Here is a 26,189-nt window from a genome sequence, read left to right as displayed (position 1 = left end):
TGCATTTTCTTTTTTTTTCCTAAATGCATTGTTCTGTTAGGTTTATGTGCTGTACCGTCTTTACTAATGAACAACCTGCTATTGATTGGTATAGACAACAAAGATTGCTTAGTTCCAGTGATGCTTATTGGCTCAGCCTCTCGCGATGAAGTATTGAAAGCATTAGAGAGACAATCCACTACTTTTGGCGGCTTCAAACCAAAGGTCCGTTTAACCAGTGTTCTGTTGTCACTCATGAGCACTGTGGAAGGTTAGGCACCTGTAATCTTGTTTATGTTTTTGGTCAGTAGTAAGCCTCCCTAAGCCAGCTTTGTGTCAAACACAGCTGGAAAGGCCTTTACAATTGCAGCAGAGCAGAAATAATTGGTCCAGCAGCTTGGATGCAGTCATGACACACAGGTAATTTGCTAATTTCTGTCCCCCAGCTGGTGTTAACAGCACAGTTAGCTGCAGTTTTCAGAAAGTGTGAAAAAATGATTTAGACTCTTCATGTTTTCTTTTGTAGTAGTGGAATAAACAGGATTTAGATTTGATTTCTGTGCCAAATTGCTGCAGTCAAAATTGCCTTTATATTTTATTTATTTTGAGGGGTTGGGAGGTGGCTTGGGATCCTAATGTGATAGCATAATAATTAAATGTGAGCCCTGAAATATTCACCACTTCCCCCCTTTTTTGAGCTGGGCTCATCCAGTGAATTGTGACAAAGTTACCCGACCTAGATCCAAACATGATGCTGTAACGGTCGAAGATGAGCTTCTTCCACTGTATTTAACAACAATCGCTTTGGATTGGAAATTCTACAGAAGTCACTTTTATTTATACTGACAGTAAGAGATGAAACTCACCAGGAATTAAGTGGTTTCTGTGCATCATTTTCACTGTAGTGATGGAGAGAAAATTCACTGTGCTGCAGATAACATAGGGGCATGGGGTGTGTGTAGTTTTAATACAAGGACAGCATGTACATCGGACCAGCCTGCTTATCTAATTAGAAAATGCCGTGAATTGAAAAGGAACTCAGTCTGGTCTGGACAGTGGCCACACAAGCACTTTACCTTTATAGAGCTTTAATGGTTTTTGTGATGTGCTTTAACATGTGACAAAAGTTGACAAACATTGGTGAGAAATTTTGTGACTTGAATGACAAGCCTTGTGGATGGTTTCTTTTGAGCTCTTCCTACAGGTATTCCCTAAGGATTTATATCTTTTTCAGGTGTTTCCAGTAATCTTGAGCCTTTATTTTGGCAGAATGTCACCTCACCTGTGTATCAAGAGTGTGGCTGCCACCTTGATTGCCCTCAGGTCCCCGCAGGATTCCTGCCCGACTCAGCTACTGCAGATGACTCTGGACTATAAAAAGATCAGTTACTTTGGAAACAGATGACAGCCTGGCCTTTGTTTGCTTGTTTTCAGATGACACTTCCTCCTGTTTTCTTGAGAACTTCCCCTGACCGTGAGCTTTGCAGTGACACCAGTAGATGTGACAATTGGTCATGCATAAAAAAAAAAAGCCACACTAGTAACCATCTGTCTCCTTGTGTCTGTTACCATGTGCTGGCAGTTTGTTTTCCTAGACCTATATACAATGTTAATGGCATGCAAATATGCTGAAGCACTCTCATGACCTCTGAACCTAATTCTAAAATCTCATTCCCTACCTTTACATGACCCAAGTAACGGAAACTAGAAAATATGCTGACACTCACCATATATATATATATAGGGTTGTGGAAAAGTTTGCTATTTAGTCTGCTCTTATAGTGTCACCTCCAGTGCAGAGCTTAAATGAATTATTATGCCAAGTTAAAATGAAATTTGACTCCTCTGGTCTGATTTATAGATGCCCTAACAACAGTAGTATGCTAAACTGTAACAGGTAAAAAAACAAGGAGGTCAGAGGCATCACTTCCCATGCATAAGCCACCAGCATGGGATAATGCAGGGATCATTCTGGAAACTGATACCAGGTTATATACTACACCATATTTCAAGAAGTCAACTGAAAATAAGCATTTGTATGTGCAATACATGTTAGCAGATAACTAAATCAGTGTTGGAAAATCCTGCAAAACTGAATCATGCTCAAGAGCCAATCATTTTTGAAGTAGTTGCTTTTTACAGCTGTGCTCTGGCCAATGCATGTAAACTATGGGCACAGCACACTTAGGGCTAGGTAACTGAAACATCGTGTTAAAGACGTGGGATATGGTAAGAGTTAGATTTGATTATGATCAGGCAGATTCGGTCAATCAGTCAAACATGATACATGTTTCTCCACTTCTCCAGTACTGCCCGATCATTTCTTCTCCCACCTCACCTTTTTCTCCTTACATAGTAGTTACATCCCTGTTGAGATGGCTAAATTTGACATTTCTAGTGACAGTCTGATGTGGGAGATGGATTTATTGGTTTTAGGGCTGCTTTCACAGTATAGTGTAAAGGTTATCAATATTTTGTTGTGTACTGCGGGTAAATGCACATACTCTACCCTAGAACATCTACACTTGTCACTTCTCTATTTTTATGCAGGTTTTTCTTGCAATTATAAGCTTAAACACCGTGTTCTTCACACTGCTGCCATGCATTCGCAAGGGTAGCTGCTGTTCCTTCCCTGTCCATTTACTTCAGTCACATTTGCTCATTGCAGGTGACCTGATGAGGACATAGTCGTTATCTCTCAATGTGCCCAAGAAGAATTGAACATGTTTTCACAGACCATATTGTAACATTAAAGCAGTCAATTTCCACATGCCATCACATCAGCCACCAGCTTGGGATAATGCAGTGCAGACCTTCAGTGATAGAAAGATGCCTATCATTCTTTGCTGAGCATTTACTCTCCTCAGGGCTATGTGTTTAATATGACTGTACAAATGTGATTTAGTGGCCAGATGCCCTTGGGATTCAGAGGTCTTTGCAGAGACCTCTGGTGTGTAGTATATGGAAACAACATATGTAGGTTAAGGTTATCTTGCTGATGTTGGGTATGTTATGGAACTGGATATACAGGAAGAATACAAAAAAGGTGTGGATGGGGTTAGGGTTAGAGAACAACTGTTAGGGCTTTTTGCTCTATCGGGTCAACAAAACATTCAGAGTTTCCATCTTATTTCACAATGTTCAGCAGTTTCTTTCTTCTGTGATAATTTGTTGCTTATCCCTTTGTGCAGACATCCTGTACCTTTCAGAGCATCACATTCATGCAACAATGTTTCCTTCAATTCTCATCCCACCTTGTCTATATTCATTCAGCAGAGACTCGTTGTATACTATATTGCTCTCCGATGTGTGTTGCTATGCCACAGACTCATGTCAGAGCTTAAAGATGTCTGTACAGTTTTCTGCATGGATAGCAGTGCTGGTGGCTTTGTGTGTTTTAAATGCTCTTGATGTGTGTTAAGGACGTATGGAGCACAACTTCCTCTAGACACTGGCCTTTTCTGTCACGTATTGCCATTTTCTTCATATGAGTTTTTTTTTTAATTCAATCTGAATCTGTGTATATCTATATGTAAATTAGTTTTCATCAGACAGTATTAGAAACCATAATTCAGTGAAGGTGCACATGCAAAATTACTGATTGCAATAAAAAAAAAAAAAAAATCTCTTTTCACCACTAGTCATTAAAGGCAGTTTATTCATCCTTGTAAACGAACAATGAAGAACAAATTGGAAATTAGTTAAACCAGTTTTCATTGTTATTTGAATTTTTCATTTTTGCAGAGTAATTGATGGTGGCAATTGGTTTTAGTGATGGCTTAAATTCAGTAACTTGTTTTCCTTTGACAAATTTAGTCTATTTGGTATAAATGTGGTAAAAACGTTCTTCTGCAGTATGGGGTGTAGTATGTACGTTTGTAATTATTTGCTACAATAGGTCATCTGAGTGTTACCACTCTTTGTCTATTTAATGTCAACTTTTATACTACATTATATACTACTATAACAAGTATATTACTATACTATAGTTTCACATTAAGCCCATTACCCTCTTTTATCATTGTTATTTCAGATGAATCTCTTTAGAGTAGAAATTGTAGACAATCTAAACCGTCACATACTGGAAGCCTGCCATCACACAGCCCATTATTGCTTTAATGCAGTTACAGTTATGTATGTCTTTGTAGCCACAGACTGAAAGGTTGATGTGGCCCCATATGACCACCCCCTCCTCACAGGGGTCCTGCAGTATCTCGGTTGTCTCCTTCCAGACCTGAATGGGCACATTGTGCTGCTGCCCGCTGCTGCTCTGCAGACCACTAGGTCTTCCACACACACCTGTCAAGCCATGTCCTTGGCGCCTTGGGTGCTGAGACACTCCAGAGCCCCTGTACTGCACACATGGTTATTGAACCCTTGCACACCCACAAACGCACTACTATATGACCAAAGAACACATGTGTTGAAACAGACCTATGTAAAGATGCATATGTTTATACATAAAGGCATACACAATTGGATTTCACATAAATAGAGCATGCATACATTCACACACACCAGCACACACTCATTCTCAAAGACTTGAGTTTATTGGAAACACACCTCACTCCCCTTGCTTAAGCCAAGGTTATATTCCGTGTGCAGGTCGGCCTCAGAATTCAGAAAGGGTCAAGTTCCATATTTGTCAGGTTGGGGAGGGCAAGGGCACAGAAGGTTGGTTGGGGTGCACATGCCTGCACATGGAAACAGGATTCAGAAGTAAACTCCTTGTAACTTGATACACTTCTTTAATAAGTTGCAGATTTTCTGGTTTTTGGGTTGAGAGGGAGTGTTGGGGGCATAGCTAGTGTCTCCCCACATACAGCAAGTAAGTGTGGGTTACATTATAGTAGGAAAGATTTAGCTAATTGAAAGGGAATAAATCAGTGACTGATTTAATGACTGAAGTTGAGGCAGTAAGTTGTGAATCGATAAGTCAAATGAAAATTAATGACAACAATTTGGATCACTGATTAACGGTTGAAGTGATTGTTTTAAACAGTAAGTGCAGAAATGTATCTGGGTCACAAGACATTAAAACAAAAATTAAAACTGGGCTGTGAAACAGATTAAAGTTCAAATAATCGACCTGTTATTTAAAATGTAATTGGCACTTTAAATGATAATGGAAAAAAATTGTCGCATCTCTAAATCATTCTACAGTAACTGTTATCACTGCGGCTTCCCTATTGTGAGCTTTTTTCTTTCTCACGTTCCTGTAAATTCCCCAGTTCCTTTGAGATGGAACTCTTTCCCAGTCAAAATAAGGAGTTGGAAAATGACACCTAGCGTTCTGAGAACATGCAATTGGCATTTGTCCACATTTTTAGACATTTTGAAGGCTAGACAACTGCTTGATCTATCAGAAATATATAGAATAGATTAATTACAAATGGCAACAGTTCAGCTGCAGCCCTGCTATTCATTAAATCAGTGCCAGAAAGACATAGCAGCATGACACTTTTTGAGTGCACTATATAACTCATGACCGTCCGAAGGTGATCGTCTTATTTCATATCTTGGAGCATTCATCCCAAGTAGATTGTCTGCGTCTCTCTGTCTGTGGCCTTGGCCAGTAACCCTCCACAGAACAAATGATCCTGTCCATGTGGCGTCATCACCTAAGAAAAATGCTAAATGGGCGATTATACATGCATACAGTGTGCACTCTCATGGAAGACCTATGGTGTCAAGTCTCGCTGCTGTCACCCATCTAGTTTTCCCCTCTATTGACTTTTATGTTTGGCTGCAAGGTTGGTCAGGGTGGGAATATGTATGTATTCCCAATAAAGACAAGAATGATTATCATAATGATATTCCCCTTCTAAGGCAAACACTATGGCATTTTGACGGCTCATTTTTGATGATATATTCGATAAGTTTTGGCATCAGAGTTTCAGGGCCTTTCAAGAATGGGCTTTGAGTTGGTATTGCTTCTGAGATCAGCTGATAACAGAAATCTTATTCTAGATTAAGAAGCCATCTAGGATTCTGAACTACAAAAGCATGATATTTACATAAATATTCAAACACAACCATGCATAAAAATTCAAAAGTGAGGTGCTGTGTACCACATGACTGAATACGGTGTGCTCAGCACCACTAGCTTTTATCTTACCATAGACAAACAGACACAAACACGTTTGCATACAGTAACCTCAGGCTCTCAAGGTTCATCCCTTGCCAATTGAGGCCAATTATGGCCTGTGTATAAGGAAGTCTTCAGGGGAAGGACTGTAGTGCACAGTGCTGTATGTGTCACATCACCTCTTCTTATTTGTATGCCAACACCGAACACAAGACAGAAATAGGAACTAGGGGAAAACATTAAAATAATGATAAAGGAGATGTAGGGAGAAGAAAAATGAGAAAAAGAAGAGAGGGAAAGAACCCACAACACAAGATGAGTGGGTACTGTGAAAATGAAGAGGCAGAGAATTAGAATGAGACTAAATAATGAAAAAGCAGAGACGTAACTATACATAATCTTCCTGCAGTTGCCAGCAACCTCACTCAATTGTTATCAGCTTCCCTGAATTTAATGTGACCCTTGGGGGAAGGAATGTTGCCCATGCATTATAAATACTGCCCACTGACTTCAGTTGGTAATGTTTTCCTCCCTTCCCAGTGAGCACTCGCTGTGATTACTACAGATAACAGCAGTGCAATATTATTTTTTACATATACATTTCAGAAATAAAGCACTTGTCTGTGTTTCGCAGTGATGATGGTTTCTCCTTTTGCTTTTACCTTTTCAGAGTGTCAGCAGGATTCAAGCATTTAAAAATATTAAGACTCTAAGACTCTTCCTCAGCATGAGGGGTTTAATAGTTACATGGTATGTAATACTCTAAGTGCAGTTTGCTTGAGGGTGCAACCAAAATCTTTATGAATACTGGATATTTCTTTGTCCAAGAGCAGCTCATTTTAAAGTCGGTGTAATCTCTGAAGTAGCTACAAGTGTACTCGCAGTGTGCGCTGTATTCATATAGAAGAATGTAGGTTACTTGTAAAAGATGCCACCATTTCAGCACATTTTCTGTTCATTAACCATATCTGCTTTGCCTTTGACCTCCGCTTGGACAGGCTGACTTGTCAGTTACAGTGTCATACCCACAGGGTCATTTAATTTAGAGCCCTGCTCCTCTGATTAGGGCTTTTGTTGTGAGCAGCCATGACTACTGTAATGTGGGTGTTTGGGTCAGCGATGGGCACAATAGCTTAGTTACTCTCGCTGACTTCCTCACTATTGCCTCTCCATCTCTTTCTCAGCACATTTTCCACTTGGCTGATAAAATAAGCCACTCTTTGATGAGCTTTCGGCAGGCCACGGTGCTGTGCCTCAGTAAATGCTTTTATAGAGACACACCACAGGCTGTCGACTTGGATCAGTCATACAGAAGCTGTATGTGTCCACTGCTTTCTCATATGTTCTTTTGTCTTTTGACACACAATGATAAGCTGGTGCCAGGGCTGCTAATATGTTTCAAGGCTGCCCTAAATCTGCAGCGTGCAGTATTTTTGCCTTAAAGCAGGAGGAGTATTGTTGGTCCTGCCCTGTTTCTCTTCATTTGTTCAAATTCAAGACGCGTTACTTTTGTCATGATCACCTTGAAACAGCATGAAGCCCAAGGCCGAGGTAACTAACAGCTGCAAAACCAACACAGACTCTAGAAGCAGACGGCAAGTGCAGCCATTACAAAATAGTTTTGGTTTTGTATGCAACATTGATTTACAGTTGGTTTGTTGCTACATCCTCTGCTGCTGTTGCCGTTTACCTTGATTTTATTGTAGAATGCAATAAGAAAAATCTGTTTGCTGCTAATTATTTTACATGCTTATTTCCCCATTGCACTTAGATTCAGGTTTTTAATACTCGTTTTTCTTTTTTTTTTTTCCAGTTCATCAACTGAGACTTTGCAAGCTAATTGAAACAGGGATGTTAATTTATTTGTGTGCTTTAAAGGGAACGCTAGTGAGCTGCTATGCTATGAAAATCCAAAATACACACAAATACAAGTGAAAGATAACTATGCATTAGATGTGAACTGATGGTAGCTTTCCTTCTCACCCTGTTGCTCTCTTTAGTTTTGCTGAAATGAACTTTTTAAAGCATGATGAATCTTTCATGGCAGAGAAGCACTGCTATGGCCAACATTGCAGCGGTCTGCTGCTCTGGTGATCACACTGAAGAGATATCCAGCGCAGTGTACCACAATTAATCTCTCGCAGGGTGTGAAATCAAATTTCGGTGCAAGTTCATGGGAGTGAAGGCTGTTTCATCACTTTGTAATTTAGGAAACATTCTTCTCCATGGGACTTGGAAAACTGTGTACAGTAGTTAATGTGATGAAGAAAAGGGTCAAAGACTGTCTTCCTAGGACATATTTTGTATTAAGCTTATGCATTTCAGCATTGGGAATCACTTACAAATATCTTGTGGTCTTGGCCAACTTACTTGGCAGTCCAACAAAAATCTCTCACATCACTTTCTGTTCCCTGTAGCCCTGACAAGTTAGATTATTTTAAATGGCCTTTACAAGGTGATTTTAAGGTAATTTTTTTCATGAAAGATCAATAGAGGGGAAAGTCTTTGTCTAAATTAACAGAGACATCCTGTCACTGCGGATGTTGGAATCTTTCCCTTTTTCACTTGAACTTGTAAATGTATTGTTTTAGCAGTGCTGATTTATGACTTCCTGACAGTCTGTGAAGCTATGACTGCATTCGCTGTACTTCAAGCAGCTAAAGTGCAAAGATGGCGACAGTAGCTTTTTAGGTCTCATCAGTCTGATATGAAAAATATTGTCTGAGTTGACTCTCAGGTATCTGCACTTTGTCAGTATCAACACAAATGACCACAATGTAGCTGTTCTAAAAACGAAATCTTTGTTCTACAGCCCCAAATGGAGATTTAAAGGATTTAGACAACACATTTAAACAAGAACCTTTTATTATTTGGTATATTAGACCACAAATACAGGCCTTTCCATCCAAATTACAGAAGATAACTGCAATTCCAATATTACTCAGGAAAAAAAAAAAACACCATGAATTACTCGTTGTGCATTTATTAAGCAGTAACATGACATTAATAATCAGCTTTCTTACACACTGTTATGTTTGCTCATCTCTGCATATCTTTAAAAAGAACCTCCTGAACATCCAAGTGTTTATAGTACAAGGTTGCCTTGAGTGCCTGTAACAGCCTGATGTACATTTTTGTGGTCAAAAACCCTTTGGAAGATATTTTGAAAGCTTCAGTTCTCAACTACTGCCAATACGTGTCCTAAACAGGTTTGAATTTGACTCTCAGTGTCTCTGCTCATTGAGGAAGATGAGTGAGGGGGTTGTGAGTATGAATTTTATTAGTTAAATTTGTAAAATTAAAGATTTGTACAGTTCCTGTAATTTCTGTAAATTAGATCCGAATGAAAACAAGGTCTGGTTTAAGCAGATAATGAAAGCCAACTATTTTATTAAACTGCCAGGGATGTAGTTTTTTATTTTCTACTGTCTGTGAACTCCCTGTTTTTGTGCAAAATTGTATTTGCACTTTGCATTTTGTATTTGGGATTTTTGCAACACGGCGTGATTGTGTTCTTTTCCAAACACTGTCAGCCTTGCTAAATGATTGGCAGATGCTCTGTTCACCAAACTAGCTTGAGCGGTTCAGATGAATTGACCTATGGCATCTGCTTTCTCCGCCAAAGTCTCGAATTTGATCAGACATAATGAACAGCAGATTTGATGAAGCACAGCCCCAGCGCTTGTTTGGAAGCCAAGATCAGTTGGCCATTGTGCCCAGATGATATTTGGAAGTTTGGCAATACAATTGATATTTTCTTTCCTTTTGTAGCATCAATTTGGAAAAAAAAGATGGAACCATTTTACTCTGCATGTTTTTGATCAATGGCACACATGCTCAATATCCAACCTGATGACAGCTCCAAACAGGCAGCATTCTTTTAGTTTTGCTGTGTTTGTCTGTGTTTATGGTTTGTTATGGACATGCAAAGTAATTTTCAAAGCGTGTGTCACTGCTTTTAAAAGATGTGTTGATGTGTGATGGACAATAATAGGTTGGTGGGGGAAAAACAGTCTTTTGAAATCTATCTAATCCAATATCTACCTAATTTACATTGTAAACACTGTACTACTGATTCATCTTTTTAAATTTTGGATTATTATTCAATACCCTAACCAGCTACTGTACCACCTCAATTACAGAAGCATAGGTGCTCATCAGTTTTATTACTGCAGGTGAGATTTAATTGGAAATCATGTAAAGGTAGTTTGCATCACAATGAAAGATAAATCAAGTCGTTTGTTTCACTGAATACAGTTTGAGTCTCTCTGTGAAACACTACATAGAGCTCTTCAGATCAGCCAGGATTAAAGTTAGCCACAGCACACTGGAATCAGCCCAGCAAAGGTTTATATTGAATTCAATAAGGGAAAGATGTAATGAGAAGAGTGACAAGTAGGTTAAAAGACCATAAGTGGCACATGCAAAATATGGACTGATACAAAGGCTAAGTGGCAGAGCAGCAGAGCAAAATGTGCATGATGTGAAAACGAGACCACGCAAAAGGTGACTGGGGGAGTCAGTCATCAAAATGCTAATTCTGTATGGGATATTTACTGCGGAGTGTTAATGCAGTTTAAAACAGGCTCTTTGTCTTACAGCACATCGCAAAGCCTCTGTTGGGCTCTAATAAATCAGCCATTAAAAGCTGATGTGACCTGAATAGCACTTCATACAACAGCAATCCGACTCTATCGCCGGTGTGGGAACCAGACAACAGCTGAAAAATTTATGAAGATGCCATTTAATAATGGCTGACCCAGAAGATAGCAAAGTATATTTTAATGTGAGCCAACTATGACAAACTAATACTTTAGGCAATGAAGAGTGATTATTTTCACTAGGGTTTAGAGGTTTTCATGAGTAAATCTACGTCCTGGATGTGCACAAGTCCGACATAAAGTCATGCTGGCAGACGTTTGAATTTCCTCCCGCTGGACTGTTTAATTCTGTCCCTGTCACCTGCTTTGAAAGAATAAGACTTCCCTATCCTAACTCCCAATCTGCTTCCTCTCTGTTTTGTTTTGTTTTTTTTTTTTTTACAGGACACAAGATGGTTTTATTATCTGGAATGTGATTGCCTGGATTTGTGAGGAAAACACTCCAAAATCACACAGCTTCTCATACCAAGGTATTGTACAATTTTATCACCATTTTCGACAGCATCAGACTCGACAAACCAAGCGGAAAATGTCTTATTAGAAGTCATGAATACGCAATAGATCACAGATTAAGTACACAAGCTGTCCCCCACCCCAAACACATCACAGTAATGAAGAGCATTCATGTGGGCCAATTGGGCTTGTTCTTTGTGTGCAGTAGGATGTTTGTGAAAATGATTCATGATAGGTACTCATCTTCAAATGCAAATCTATGGGACATCACTGGTAAGCCTTTAATTTCTGCCGCCAGCGACAAGGAGGTTCTTTTGGTTGGTAACCATACGTATCTACTGAGCATGTTTGGATTTCATTCCCTGATGCAAATGATGTTTTCAGTGTAATCATGCAAAAGCGCAGCTGGCTTCCTTTCTCTACCCCTTGAGTCTCTTGCTCCCTGCACACACCCCCACCCTCCACCCCTTCACTGGCAAACCCTTCATGCAACCAGCTCTTTCTCCTCTCCCTGTTTGTCATTGTTGTCTTCCACAATCCTATGTTTACTTTGTGCTTCTAGTACGCATCTTCTTTCCCTCTCCTCACTCCCTTGTCATGCCAGCTAAAGTCCTCCCCTCCTCATCTCATTGACACACACGTACACTCCACCCCAACCCCCCCAAACAAAAACCGCCCTCTCCACCAGCTCCTCTCTATGCTGAATGGAGCCACTAGCCTCGCTGCTTCCTGTGGTGAGGCTGGGTTGAATTCAATTAGGGAGATTGTTTGCCCTCCAGAGTTTACTGGTGGGCTCTGTTGATGATAGGTTTGCCTGCTGATGCTTTCCCCTCCTCCTTTGCCTCATTCACTCACGCACACACATGCACACACATGCACACACATGCACACACATGCACACACATGCACACACACCACACACACACACTGCAACATCCATCTAGCCTGTTTCCCCTCTATCTGACTCAATGTGGCCACTCCTCCCTCCCTCTGTTTCTAACAACTTCCTTACGTCAGTGCATATTTTTTGTGCATACATTGTTTACATAGCATTTCAAGCCCCTGTTTATTTTATATTAGTTTTATAACCTTGTACTCAGCAAGGAATAAAAACTGGTACTAGGGTATACCACCTTTTAGCTCAGGCCTCAGGGACTTATTGGACTTTCATAACAGGGATATTGTTGGGATGGTACTTTACAGAAGGGAATAATTGGGAACTATGTTTGAGGTCAATCGCAGTAAACAAGCACATTTTCCAGACTAATCCCAGTATTAGAATTAATTTGCTAGTTCTCCTGCATATCCAGTACAAATGAAAGGGCATTTAATGTTGCTGACAAAGGAGTAATGGTCACATTAGTTGCAAGGTGAAAATAGAGTTGTGCTGTCATTTGAATAACATTGAGAGCAGTGGGTGGTATTTGTGCGTGGTGCTGGCTTGTGCTTTGTAGATTTAGAGTGTAAATCTGCTACGGACATAATGGCCTTGGTCTCCATCCTGTGTAGAAAGACGTTGCAGTGACTTTTCCCATAACCTGCTGCTTTCCTCCAGATGTCACGCTGTGTGACTGTGGACTGGTGTTTCTCAGAAATCAGATACTGTATTAGTCCTGAAAGATGTCAAATGGATTAAAAGCTGGGGATCGCTTTGATGATAAATATTGTAATGCACCCTGGCGTGGAATTATGAACTTGATTCGATGCACCTTCTTCTGCCTAATTTGTGGTCACTTTGGATTATGTCTAATCTACTTCAGGGAGGTCTTTTTTGTGTTAGGGGAGCAAATATCCTGCTTGATTTACTGTATAAACACAATATTTTCTAAATTGCCAACAGATTTCACAGTTAGGCGGAAGTACCTTTTAGATTTCTGGCATAAAAAAGTAGAAGGCTGTTTTTTAGGCCAAATGTTTAATTTGAAATATCTGTTGAACTACAAAATCTCTATTCAGCCATAAGAGACAGTGTGAACTACTGCACCTTCCTCCACAATGCTTTGCATACCCCACATGGTTGCCTGTAGCACCAGCCATTCAAGTTAGTTTGACCATAATGGCCGGTGATGACATGCCAAGTTTTGGTTCTGTTATCTTAAAGCCCTGCCATTTGTTTTCATAGTGTGATCCTGACCGGACTTCTCGAAATGATGCAAAACAGGCCATTTGAATGGAAAGGGAGTGAAATCCTTTTGACCAATGTCAGCAGTGTTCTTGAATTTGAATTCTGTCCAGAGGTAGTTGACTTTGCACAACTTTGTTGTTGTTGTCCTGTTACTTGGGCAACTCTGGTCAGCAACAAAGCAGCCTGCCTAAAGGACACCAGCCTCGAAACCCTTTAAATGACCAAACGATTTAAAAGGTACACGTTGCTTGATGTAGTGCTCAGCTGATAATGACAGATTTGTTGACTCTCTGTGCACATTGATGTTGTTAAGACAACAGCAACCCAGTGCAAGTGCATTTTCTCAAGTACAGGTCATTTTGTCCGAATAGGCCAGGAAGTAATGTGAGAACACTCCTGCAGCTGCATGAAAATGTCAGAGTCGCATGTTTACTGAGGTTGGAGTGAAGTGAATGTGTGTTAACGTGTTTGATTTACTAAATAATCAGATTATAATTGATTTCATCTTAAGAAAAATTACAATTTATTTGCTCTTTGCTGTGGCTCCTCATTGCATGATTTCTGTCAACTTTCCAAAGGCATCCGTGCATTTTTATTCTGTGAATGTGTATTTGTATTTGCGTAAATGCGTATTTTGTGTATATGCATAAATAAGGAATATTAATATAGCTAGCAGTGCTATCAGTCATTGCACAACTATACAAATGAAAAGTTCAGCAATGTTTAAAGTTAAATAAGGTTTGATGAATAAGTCATCAACGTTTTGGGGACATTAGCCTCTTTGTATATTTGTTAAAGGTTAAAAGAGAAATTTAATACCGTGCCTTAAACTGTCTGGAAAAATGGACTTCAGTAGTGGTCTGTAGCTTTTCTCTCTTTTCCAATCTATCTTTTTCTTACACAAACCCACATTGTTATTGCCTGTCACAACCTCCTCAGTCCCAGGGGGCGATACAGGTGAATGTTCCACTTGTCTCGATTGCAAGAGGTGAGAGTCCCTTCGACAGTGTTGCTCCCCAGGTCTGACAGAGTGGACGGTAAATTTGGATGGAGCTACACTGGTAGGAGAAGGGGTTGCTGGGATGTAAACACTCTTGATGCCCGCCCTGACAGTTTGGGTGTCTTAATAAAACAACACCCTTGACAATGAACTCATGCAGCAGCTCAGCAGTCTCTTTCCATTTTCATCTGCCACTCCTTTCCTTCCACTGTGTCTTTCTAAGGACTGGCCCCTCTTGGATGTGATCATTTATGCTAATGTAGGAGAACAGGACTATCTGTTGGTGACAATTAAATTCAATAGTTACTTGCACCTTTGGGGCCATGCTGATATCATCTAACATGACAGAAGGAACCAAAGCAGCAATGGACCTAATTTGAAAGACACTGATGTTATTTGAGCTTCAAGGCATTGGGTTAGAGATATGGTAAGTGGATACTGGAGTCGGTATTTGCAGTCACATTCTGAAAGTATTCAAATGTGTCTACTCCAGGGACATGCCCACTAACTCAGAGTTTTTCCCTCTTTGGTTTTTGTAACACTGAGTCTCCTTTGAACTCATGCTGCACCCTGTCCAAAGCTTCAGTTCCAGCAAGGTGTGCGACTCTAATCAGCTCTTTTTGATGTGCAGAGGCAGCAAGCTTTATGGAGGAGCCAAGATCTCTTAGGACATTAAGGGGAGAGGAGAGGGAGGAGAGGAAGAGATTACTGCTGGTCTTTTTATAGAGGATCACTCCATCTTGTCCTTTTTAGCTCACTCATTAGTTCTTGCTTTTCCCCAGAGGGTGATTCTCTCTTTTTGTCTTCCTCCAAGACCAAGGCCACTTCATGTTGGCACAGACCCGGTCTGGCTATCGGTTAACTAAATATGATTCCCCAGCTTTTCTAACATTGGGATGTGACAGTCAGGCAGCATTTGTGTTTTCAGAGCTTCTCCCATTCTCGTAGGTTTGAAAAAAAAAAACGGCCTTGGGGAGGTAAGAGCAGACAGATGAATAATCATTACGCACGTTTTCCTTTGTTGGCAATGAGACTGTGGAGCCCATGACAGGACAGAACATGGAGCGTTTCTTTATTTTCCCCCTCCATTTCTCTCCAGCTCCTCCATCCCTTTGGATATTACGTGTGAAATCAGACATCCCTCTGTGTCCATCAAAAAATAACCAACACTGCAACTGGCTGTCAGGGGAGTTCGCTGCCTGACAACCAGCATACATGCTGAGGTAATCAAAAGTTGTCAAATGTGAAGTGTCATCTGTTATGACTGAGTGTGTGCTCTGCGCTTGTCCGATGTCAGAGCTTTAGCTGCAGTGTAGGTGTGCTAATGGCTTCTTTATCAACGGGCATCATTAAATAATATCCTGTGACTGCATATTTGTCAGCAAATGCTGTTCAGCAGTGGAAAATGGAGACACATGGATAGTAGAAGCTTGTCATCTCTGTCAGCCTTCTAGCCAACCCAAGTGTGTGATAGAGCACTTTCATGTCCTTTTATGATTATACATAATTTTCAAGAACACTGAACGCTGTTCCTTTTACATATTCCCACGTGGTTTATGAAAGTTTAATTTCCATATTTGTTCTCCATATGCATAGTCTGCTCCTTAGGTGCTCTGAGAGGAAGCACCTGCCACAAACACAAAGAGAAATTATTGATTTGCATCTGTTTATCTGGGTTGAAGCGAAGCACCTCCCCACCATCAGCCCTCCAGTTGCTGTGTGAGGATCCCAAAGGTGCCATCACACCCGTCTGTCCTTTTTACTATGGCTCTAAACCATGGACAGGGGTTGCAATCTGTTTCCGCCATCCCTTGAATTTTATTTACAACCTCAGCCTCGCAATAAACCCCAAAATTTATGACTTACTTTTTAATTAGAAATAATGTCTTGTAGAGTTTAAGTGATGGATGGTTTAATCAATATATAGACTGTGCTCGGCTGATGATGAACGTTTCTATTGACAGCATGCAGAGTAGCCTAACTTAACACTTTGTCTCTCAAAGAAATATGTAGTGTTTTATCTGGTGACAGAAACTGTACACTGCCCCTTTTTCAGTGCGTCTCTTCATTTCCCCCCTTCCATTTCAGTCTTTTGCTACTCTGTCAACACTTTTTCTCAACAGGCAATGTTTGCTTCAGAATGAATCAAGCTTCCCTGTCACACTGTATTTAGGCAATTATTTTACCTCAGTGAAACCCCATTGTGCTGTGTGCCACATTTGCTCAGGTTTAAATAAAATAAGTGCTGAAGGTGGGTTCTTGCGAATTGAAAGTGACAAGCTGGGGGGAATGCAATTCTCAAATAGGTAGAATTTTTTTTTATTTTTTTTTTTATGGCCAAAGCAGTCTTTTTTTTTTCCCTCTGGTCCACAGAAAAGAGAGCAGAAAAGATTTTCAAGTAGAATAATTAAATGGGAATCAAGTCATTGGGATTTGTTTCCTGCAACTGTGGATGATTGCGTAATGTATGCTGGGGATTGAATTACGGTTATTGACAACTGAAGTTCAATTTTGTCAGTGGTAGCTTTTTGTGAAGTGCTCAGAAAAGGCTGTGCTAACTACGTGTTTACCAGGGAACTGATCAAACATGGGCACCATATTTAAATTATCTGCCACTACATAACAAATATCATTTTCAGTAAAGTTCAAAACCCAAACACATTTTCTTTACATTGATCAATAAAAACCTGGATTACAAATATGAAATTACTCTATTCTTTCTCATGAATTTGAAAAGCCGACCACACTGTAGAGGTACATACAGTATATTACACATGCCCCAGTCAAAGTTAATAAAGTTAATAATTAGGCTCTAATGATTAATTAGAGTGAAGGTGAATGTTTTTCATTCACTGTCACCAGTTAATAATCGGAAAGATGAGTTCAGTGCTTTTTGCTATAAGGCAGACCACCTACCTCTAATAGACAGGACAACCTTAGTCCCCCCTACCACACTCTCTCTCACACTCACACACACACACACACACACACACACACACACACACACCAACATAATATCAGCTGTCCCCTCAGACCAACCACAATACCTTTCTTTCTCATTGATTAGTGTTGCATTCACTGCCCAGGGCAAGTAGAGGCCTTAATAATGACTTTATGCTTTGTTTTCATGGTCCTCGGAATAGAATAACCATGGATGACATGGATCCCAGGATATGAGAGTCTCTAGTCAATGGTTAACTGTTGTGCGGCAATTCAAAGCATCCGGGTTTTGTCGCAACTGACCGCTCTTCTGTAGATCTTGACCTGGGTATGTTTTCCTCATCCCCCTCATATCTGCTCTGTTCTCCATTCCCTCATTCTTCTGGCATGTCTTAGCTTATCTGCCTCCTTTGTGCAACATAAGCTTGTAGATAAGCAGTATATTGGGCCGGGTTACTCATGTCTGTCTTGTTCATTCATCAGAATCGTCTAATTCCCCTCAGAAATTTCTCAGCCGGCAGGTGGCCTGTGTTGCAACACGAAAGGCCTGCCTGGTCTCTCCAAAGCAAACATAGACATTTAGTCACCACCACAGCTTTTGTATTCCCTACGAGTTCTTGTAATGCCCCGGTATGTAGGTAGACTTTGAGTGTACACAAGACTAATCTCAGAAACACTGTAAAAACATGCCACTGATAATAACATGGCTTTAACACCATTAGCCATGAAGTGGGGAATTATTCTTTTGCTGTATTTCCCCCTCTTTATTCCTGGTTGACAGATGGGTGCCATGTACAAAATAAGCAGAATTCTATTTGGCTTTTTAACAGTGATTAGCCATAAGCCCTAGAGTGCACAGGTGTTTCCAGTTGTGCTAGTCTTGAAAATGTGTAGCCTCCAGCAGGTTTTAGGTTGGCTTTTTCAAAGAATGACCCAGTTCTTCAAATCCATGACACACGGTACAGTAACTACATTAGAGGAGGGTTCATGGGGAATGAGCAGTTCGAGATGTGAGTAAGAGTAATACCTTGAGACTCCAACCAGGCCTGTTCACTGGTCAGGGTCACTGGCAACCATGATCTCTGTTCTGGGCAGTTAATTAGGAATTAGAACATGGCATGACCCTTAGGATGTTCTCCATGGTTAGAATAATGAACACCTGGAAATGACGAGGAGCAAGAGTAGGAGAAAAAACTTGTTTGGCTTGTGCACGAGTCATTTCATTAAGACTTTTTGAACTCTTGTGGCCTTTATAATCGCACTTGGGCATTTTTTTTTTTCCATTCTTACAGAGCCGTCCCACATAAAAGTATAATTTTTTTTAATTCATTTTGAACGATTTAAGGGCATGAGGTGGTGTTCTCAAGCTGGATGAATTGGTTTCGTATTTGATATGTGATCTACGGTATATTACAGTTTGGGATACACTGAAATTTATTAAGCATAGATTAAATTTAATGCAATCCTACCCAGTGCCAATGGAATCATTTGCAATCCAGTTGAACTCTTTTTACTCTACATAAATTAGATTGGTGTAATTTAATAACTTGATTATTCTTTCAGGGTTGCTTGATTGTTTAGCACCGTTTGTAATTTTATACATGAAGTAGCCAATTGAAGAAAGAGCACAGTTACATATCATTTACTTTGACCATGAAATTTCTTCCTTGATTCCTTCATTTCACCTCACCACGCAGTTATTTCAGATATCTACCTATGACAGAAATAAATTCAGGGTAACAATAAAATTCTAGAAGAGTATGACTGGAGATAATGCAAGTGGAGGAAACAAAAACATGTTTCTGCACAAACACACACTGTTGTGTATGTTTTTTGTGGGGAGTTTTGAGCACAGCCTCACTGTAAATTCCTAGTGAAATCTGTGTTGCCTGGTTATATCTAGTATTCCGTTTGTGTCGTCAAAACAACAACTGTCTCTGTGCTGTTTGTGTATTCAGAGAGGAACGCAGCACAGGTGGAGTGTGGGTTCCATGGCTAAAAATTACATATACATGCTCTTTTAAAAAATCAAATTTAAACAATAATTCTCATATTGTTTTCCTGGTGCAGCTGGTGTGTTCATGCGATGCGATTTTAACATTCTCCGCGTGTATAAGGCCTAGTTTTGCTCCCGTCTGCCATATCGTGATCATTTGGCTTGATGCCTTGAGTCGAATTGGTGTATTGTTACACCCCGAGTAGGTAGAGTGTCGTACATCTGCTCACCGGCCACATTATTTTATCAACTGCATTTGCAGGTCATAGTGCAGTGCAGAATGTGGTGTTTTTCCCCCTTTGTCTGTGCTGCCAGTGAGTATGCCCCAGTACACACAGTCCCTAGATGCAGTCTGGCAGGCCTAGTGAATCATCTTCCCGTCACAGGTGGAGGAAATGCAACAGTGGGATTGGCAGTCCAAAGGTGGCGTCTGGCCCACCGTTGAGTGAGGTGTTTGGCTTGTTTCCTCTGGAAATGAGGATATGTCATATTTTTTCATGCAAGAGAAGGGAAGTAGTTGAGCAAAGTTTTATTTTTCTCTCTACCCAGAAAATGTACATCAAGTGGATACAGCAGATTTTGAAAAAAATGTAATTCCTAAACAGATCCAGGCTCCGGCTGTGTGGCTGTGTATGTGTTGGTGTGAATCTTTGTGTGAATGCACTTGCATTTCTTGGAATGTGGGTGTGTTTCTCCTGCTCGTTTCATACACGTTTGAGAGGCTGTTTTATCTGAGCTCTCGTAGGAAGGTGGTTGCAAAGGCAGCTGATCAAAGGCTGAATCCTCACAGCCAACAAGGGCCCACCGCAAGCAGCAGATGTTTCGCGTCTCTGTTAGCACCTCAGTTAATCCATCCTTATTTAACCAGCTCTGGCTAATGGCCCTCACCGGTGTCATATCACTTTTCTTCTTTTGTGTGCAGAACATGGGACAGAATGCGAAACGCCAGAGATATCTTGTTCCTTTGCGACACTCTTATTGTGCTTTTCTGTGGATTTCTGGCCAGAAAAAATCCTTCTCACAGTAATCGGGTGTGAATGAAACACTTGCACTTGCCTGTTGTCTACAGTATAGTCTTGTGTTCAGGCTAGTGGTTAAAGAAGCCAAGAAAGCATAGAAAAAAAAACTGTATTGTGGGGTGGGGGGGCTGCAAAGTTAAGGAGATGAGGAGTAGACATTGCTAGGGGAAAAAAAATATGAAAATGACAAAAAATGTGCATATTGTAGCTTGTAGAAAATGAGGGAAGCAAAGAAAATAATAAGTTCAAAAAGAGGAACACATTTGAGGAACAGCAAGGCACCAGAAATGGTTTTCAGTATGTGAGAATAAACACAATCTGCAAACTGGAGACTAGAATGTAAAGTGGACAAACGTGTTGGTTTTAAAGAAGCAGCCAGCTCAGGCCCAGGTTCTTCATATAGCGAACAGGAGATTGATTGAGAGATTTGGTGGGCCTAATTGTGCTGCACCATCTGCCCAAGTTACAGAACCTGCCAGGCATGTGACAGTTTCCAACAGGCTCACTGACGAGCAGATGTGTGCAGGAGTGTGTTCGCTTATGTGCGTGTGTGTGTTTAAGCACGTCAGTCTCACTTTACTTTGTGATCACATCTTTTTTTTTTTTTTTCAGAGAATTAAAACAAGACTTCCGTTCTTGAAATGCAGAGAGCTGACATGCAAATGGATATTGTGAAAGTTCCCTTTCTTTGCATAATTAAATCTCCAAGTGTGTAGCTACTGTGGTCTTTACTTTTCCTCTGCTTTATCTGTGATGTCGGAGTCGTCCTTGTTGCTGTCAGTGGTGCTGTTGCTTTAACAGCCTGACAAATGTCATAGACACAGAATGAATTTCCATAAATCAATCATCTGTTGCCCCACCTCATTTCCACAATGTAACAGATCACCAGAGGAATTAAACAAAGGAAATTAACAAAATGCTCTACTCAAAACATGCATACTTATTTATTCTGTAAAGTCATTTGGGATTCAGTGAAATGGCCAACAGGGCAATGTTTTCTAACCCAAAGTATAGTTATCGCACACGCTAACAAAGCAGCTACCAAAAAGAAAAATCCTTATTCATTAAATCAGTTCACTGGTGTTCATAATGTAAAAAAAAAAACTTTTTGGGAAAGTTGCTTCACTTTTTTTGCTGAGAGTTAAAAGAGAAGAACAATTATCATTTTCATGTTTGTATGATAATTATGAAACTATGACAGTTAGCTTAGCTTAGCTTAGCACAGACTGCAGAATGTTGCATGTACAAAACCACCCGTTTCCAAACGGTGAATATTGCAGGTAGTGCTGAAAAATCCCAGCACACCAAAGCATTTCAATCAGCACAACATTCACTCAGAAGCAGTAGTGACTTAATAAGTAGCAGAAACGCAGGTTTGAATCTCCATAATTTTACTAAAAAGTAAAAGCGAAGACTGAAGCTTTCAGTGCAACGGAAATCTCTCCAATCAGACACCAGAGTGCATTAAACAAACAAAAGGAAGCTGTTTCCCAAATGAAGCAACAGTACACTGCTCTCTACTTACACATAGAAAGAAGAGATGGGATTCACCTGAAACTGGACACTGGTGTCTTGCCAAAGGAGGGCTGGGGCTGGGGCGGGGGGGCGTTGGATTAGCAAATAAGGTAATTGCATTTGCATATCAAATCCCCCATTTGGCTTCATTTTTTTCCCTCATACTCTGTTTGACATTGAAACTTTTAGCCATCAAAGTGTCTTGGATCACTACTATTATTACTATTATTCATTATTTATAAAGGAATTATTTTATAGAGAATTCTGTGTATATATTTAATAGCCTGCATATTTCTCTGCTAATTTCATTGAAGCCAAATATTTTGCAGTCAGTTCATGGCAATTTAAAAATACAAATTCCTACATTTTCATTCCTTGCTACTTTATAAAATCCAGCTGAACTCGTCTGTCCCCAGTATGAACATTTAACTGCCTTTTTCATTGAGTTTATCAAGCTGCAGTCTCTCCAGCAACAGAAAATTACATCTTGTAAATGCCAAACAGTGATCCAAGTCACTAAACATGATGATAAAGTAATAGTTAATTTTCATGCCAGGCTGGAGATGTCATTTATGTCAATACTACAGAGGATGTTAATGACATGACAGAGCATTTGTGGCTCAAAATGCTTTAAAAACATCAGTCAAACTACAGAACAGTTTACATTTGACTACTACACAACTACATCAAATTCACAAAGGGAATCAAAAGTGAATGTCTGTTGATGTCATGTTTGTTTCTTTCATCATGTTCTCCAACCCCGTCTCCTTTTCTTGATTTGGCCACTGTTGACAGGGGACGTTGGCATGTGTTTCATATTCTGCATACTCATATCCCTAAGTCCCTCATGTAATTATTATTCAGTAGATGCACTGTTTGGCACAAGGACAACAGTTTGCATAATTTATGCAAGGCCGTCATCAGATTTTGAAAAATGGCCCCTGCCTTTTCTTGTGCTTTTAACTAAATAGATGCACTTCAGCCTGGACATAAAATGACTGCAAGGAAAAGAGATTTTTTATTTTATTTATATATTTACCTAAACTTTGAACCAATGCAGACTTTAGAGAGTACTATGTTTTAGTGTTGCTCTGTCCAGCTCAAACAAATTTATTTTGCTTATTCTCACAAGCGTGCTATAACCTCCCACTGGGATAAAGCTAGCACAGAAATGCAAAAAATATTACTTTGTAAGACATCCATTGTACCTGCTGAAGAAGTCATCTTCTCAGAGGAAGTATTTGGAGATGAGCTGGATATGATAACGAAAGGCGCTCTTCTTCTGGATGTGTCCCTCAGGGCTCTCACCTGACGACTTGGAGTTATTTCCAGCATAGTGCTTACAGGAAGAGGTCCTCTGAGAAAAAAGAAAGGGGACTTTTTCCCCAAGAGAAAGTGCTCTATATTTACTTTAATGAAGGGGATGATGTAAATAAACTCCCTTCACCGTGAATCTCTTCTCATCTTTTGTACATATACTCCATCCATTTCCCCCTAATCCTGGTTGTAAATGTTTTTCCACTGCATTGTCCATCGGTTTGGATTTCAGTAATCTATGGCTCGGACATTTTAATCCAGATGTGTTGCCAAAAAATAAGAGGGATGTTGGATGTACTTTTTCTGGCTCTTTTGTTTGGTTTTCTGTAAAGATGGAAAATTGGCATATGTCCTTAAAATTCTAAATAGGCTGTGTTTAGTGGACAGGAGACCATTATCCTGAATTCTGGAGGTAAATGGTAGGATTGAATAATAAGCTTTTTGGCTCCCTATTTAGTCTCTGGTGACAGAGTATTAAAAGGAACATAAAATGTTATGTATCTCTGTTCTATTCTTACATCTGCTTCATGAAATTCCTAGGTACTTACTAAAAGGCATTTCTAATCTCCAGAAATGTGATTATGTTATTAAATTGTCTTTATATGGACATATTTAAGATAGCTTTTTTGATTTTGTTTTAAAAATAATTGTTATATAAGATGTGTTTGGATAAAGCAAATCCTGAAAGAATCATTAATTCTCATCATATTTGACAGATTTAATCAAGCTCTCTGGCTGAACCCTTGCTGCAAAAATCTACCAACTAATAAATTTTATTTGTGTAAACTAAAGATCCAAGGTATGTCATCGCTAGTCATCTCAGAAAAGACACATTTAAGCTATGTTACCACGCAGACTGAGCTCATCAGATCGTATTACTTTTCTCTCCATGCAGACGTAGCATTTCCATTTAAACCTGCTGTTTGCATCTGTGGAACCAATCAATAACTCAGCAGTGTGTGTTATTTGCAGGGTAACTGCCATGGAGATGTGGAGAAAAAGTAGAGCTTTGAGAGGATGTTGCTGCACAACAGATTCTGTAAGGCTGCTTGACAGCATTTTGCCCTTTGACCTTCAAAACTATCTGTTTGGGAAGCATGAAAAAAGACTTTCGCGACTTTGACTGCGTATACTAACTGTTTGACTTGAAAAATCGAGGGCAATGATGCAGAAATAGTTAGAAAATAGCATGTCAGTACTGTTCTTGCCCAGTCTCTCTCTTTCTGAACGATAACTGATCATTATGCTTCACTTGGTTAGGAGACCCACAGGATACACTACTTGTCCATGACAAGAAAGTTCCAAAGCCAAAGCTATTTGTCATGATTTCAGGATACCAGACAAATACATCAGACATGTCTCTATTTATAACCTGACCTCTACAGCTGTTGAATTTGAATACATAAATATTAACAAGAATGTTATTTGGTCATGGCTTGGCTTATCTCCTTATACTTCAAACCTATGTACAGTGATGGAAGACGCTGGATACTCAACTGTATTCCTTAGTGACTTCCACTTCAAGATAAACAGTAATAAATGGCTTCAGTAATATACTGTATCCTCACCTGCTGTACAAAGCAGGGATGAGTCAATATTTGTAACCTTTGCGGAGGAAGAACCTTTAAAATACTGAAAGCAAAAGCTTAAGGGTCCAGTGTTGTGTATGTTTTTTTTTTTTTTTTCAGCTCCCAGAGACAGCTGAGTTTATCTTTTTGCCCATCAGTGGACTGGCTACACTCCTCAAACTGAAATAGTCATTTTTCACACCATCATGAGGTTCATTTATAATGAAATTAGCGGAAGGGCAGGTTTCACACGGCAGACATGACATTATTTGCATTTTAAACAATTTAACACTGACAAACTGCGCTGCCTTCCTCTGCATTTCATTTTTTCCTGGCTGTTTGAAGATGTGACCCAAGATATGTTGCCCTATTAGAAAGCAATAACAGATAAATTGCTTTGCAGATGTGTAATAAAGAAGCACTGCAGGCGCTAAATAATTTCATTTTCAATCATTCAAATATGACACATTATTAAAATTTGAGAGCCAGTGTTTTTTCCTCTTGACCCGTAGGGTGTTGTAGTGTTTATTTGATGAAGAATATTATCTGTAAGCCTGACTCATAGGGTAGATAATATCAGTCAATATATTTGTACTAAGGTGTGAGGCGTGCACTTGTTTTTTTGTCATGTACAAAATCTATAAGAACGCAGATGTGCATTCATGCTTCTCACATTTAATTTAGCTTAACTAGAGAGGGAGGTTTCAGGCCTTGGTGTAGTAACGATGCTCTGGTGTTTACTGTGAAGGACATGCTGAGCAGCCTGTCAATTTCAGTACCAAATTTAGCCAGAGTTTAAGGTCCCTTCTCATTGAGTCAATCAGTGGGAGTATGAACACTTAACGCATTGTTTTTTTTGTACTGTAGTTGAATATCTGCTAAACCTCACTAACCTTTTTTGTACTATTGTTGTGTGATCTGATAAGTTTCTTATTACTCTTCCTACTACCACTGGTTTTTGTGATGGAATAGGTAAAAATGCTCAGGATGTGGCTGTGCACAGGATGGCTTTAGCATATGGACAGCTGCATCATGTTGACTATGTGGTGTATGTGGGCCACACTCACATAATATATAACACTAGAAACCACATCTGCAACACTAAATAGCAGCAGTGAATTCAGACACATTTTTCATGAAAAAAATTATAATCACTTTCGTCCACTAAATCTGAATTAATGCTTGCAGTGCACATTTATGCATGGGTGTCTGCAGCTTGCCGTATTCCCAAACTCACAGTCTAAGGATTGTTTAAAGGATCGTCAAAGAAGCTGTCAGCAGCAGCGTGCATGGAGGAAATCACTCAAATGCACTGAGTTATTGGTGCCATTTGCAGTGAGCATTAGTGCATGGATACGGGCTTGGATCGCTGAAGTGTGCTTCAATCTGAATAATGATTTGCAGAGTCAGACTGAACAGAGGACATTACTCCATGTCACTCTCCTGTGCCCTTTCCATTCTGGTTCCTGTGTTTGAGAAAGTTGTGGTTATATCTTCTGTGTTGTTTTTACCAAAATTCAGTGACAGC

The 26,189-nt window shown here is 39.8% G+C and overlaps 1 protein-coding gene across 5 annotated transcripts in view; it reads left to right on the top strand.

Annotated features, from left to right (window-relative positions):
* Nucleotides 1–26,189, top strand: part of LOC113143974 (adhesion G protein-coupled receptor L3) — a 183,946-nt gene that overhangs the window by 10,554 nt on the left and 147,203 nt on the right. For all 5 annotated transcript variants that reach the window (XM_033325711.1, XM_033325710.1, XM_026329614.1 and 2 more), the window contains exon 2: nucleotides 11,113–11,198. The gene's annotated coding sequence lies outside the window, so the exon portion shown is untranslated. The remainder of the gene's footprint in view (nucleotides 1–11,112; nucleotides 11,199–26,189) is intronic.

The sequence above is a fragment of the Mastacembelus armatus genome, chromosome 18 (assembly GCF_900324485.2).
Source record: "Mastacembelus armatus chromosome 18, fMasArm1.2, whole genome shotgun sequence".
NCBI classification, from domain to species: Eukaryota; Metazoa; Chordata; class Actinopteri; order Synbranchiformes; family Mastacembelidae; genus Mastacembelus; species Mastacembelus armatus.
This window is presented reverse-complemented; position numbering and strand designations above follow the sequence as displayed.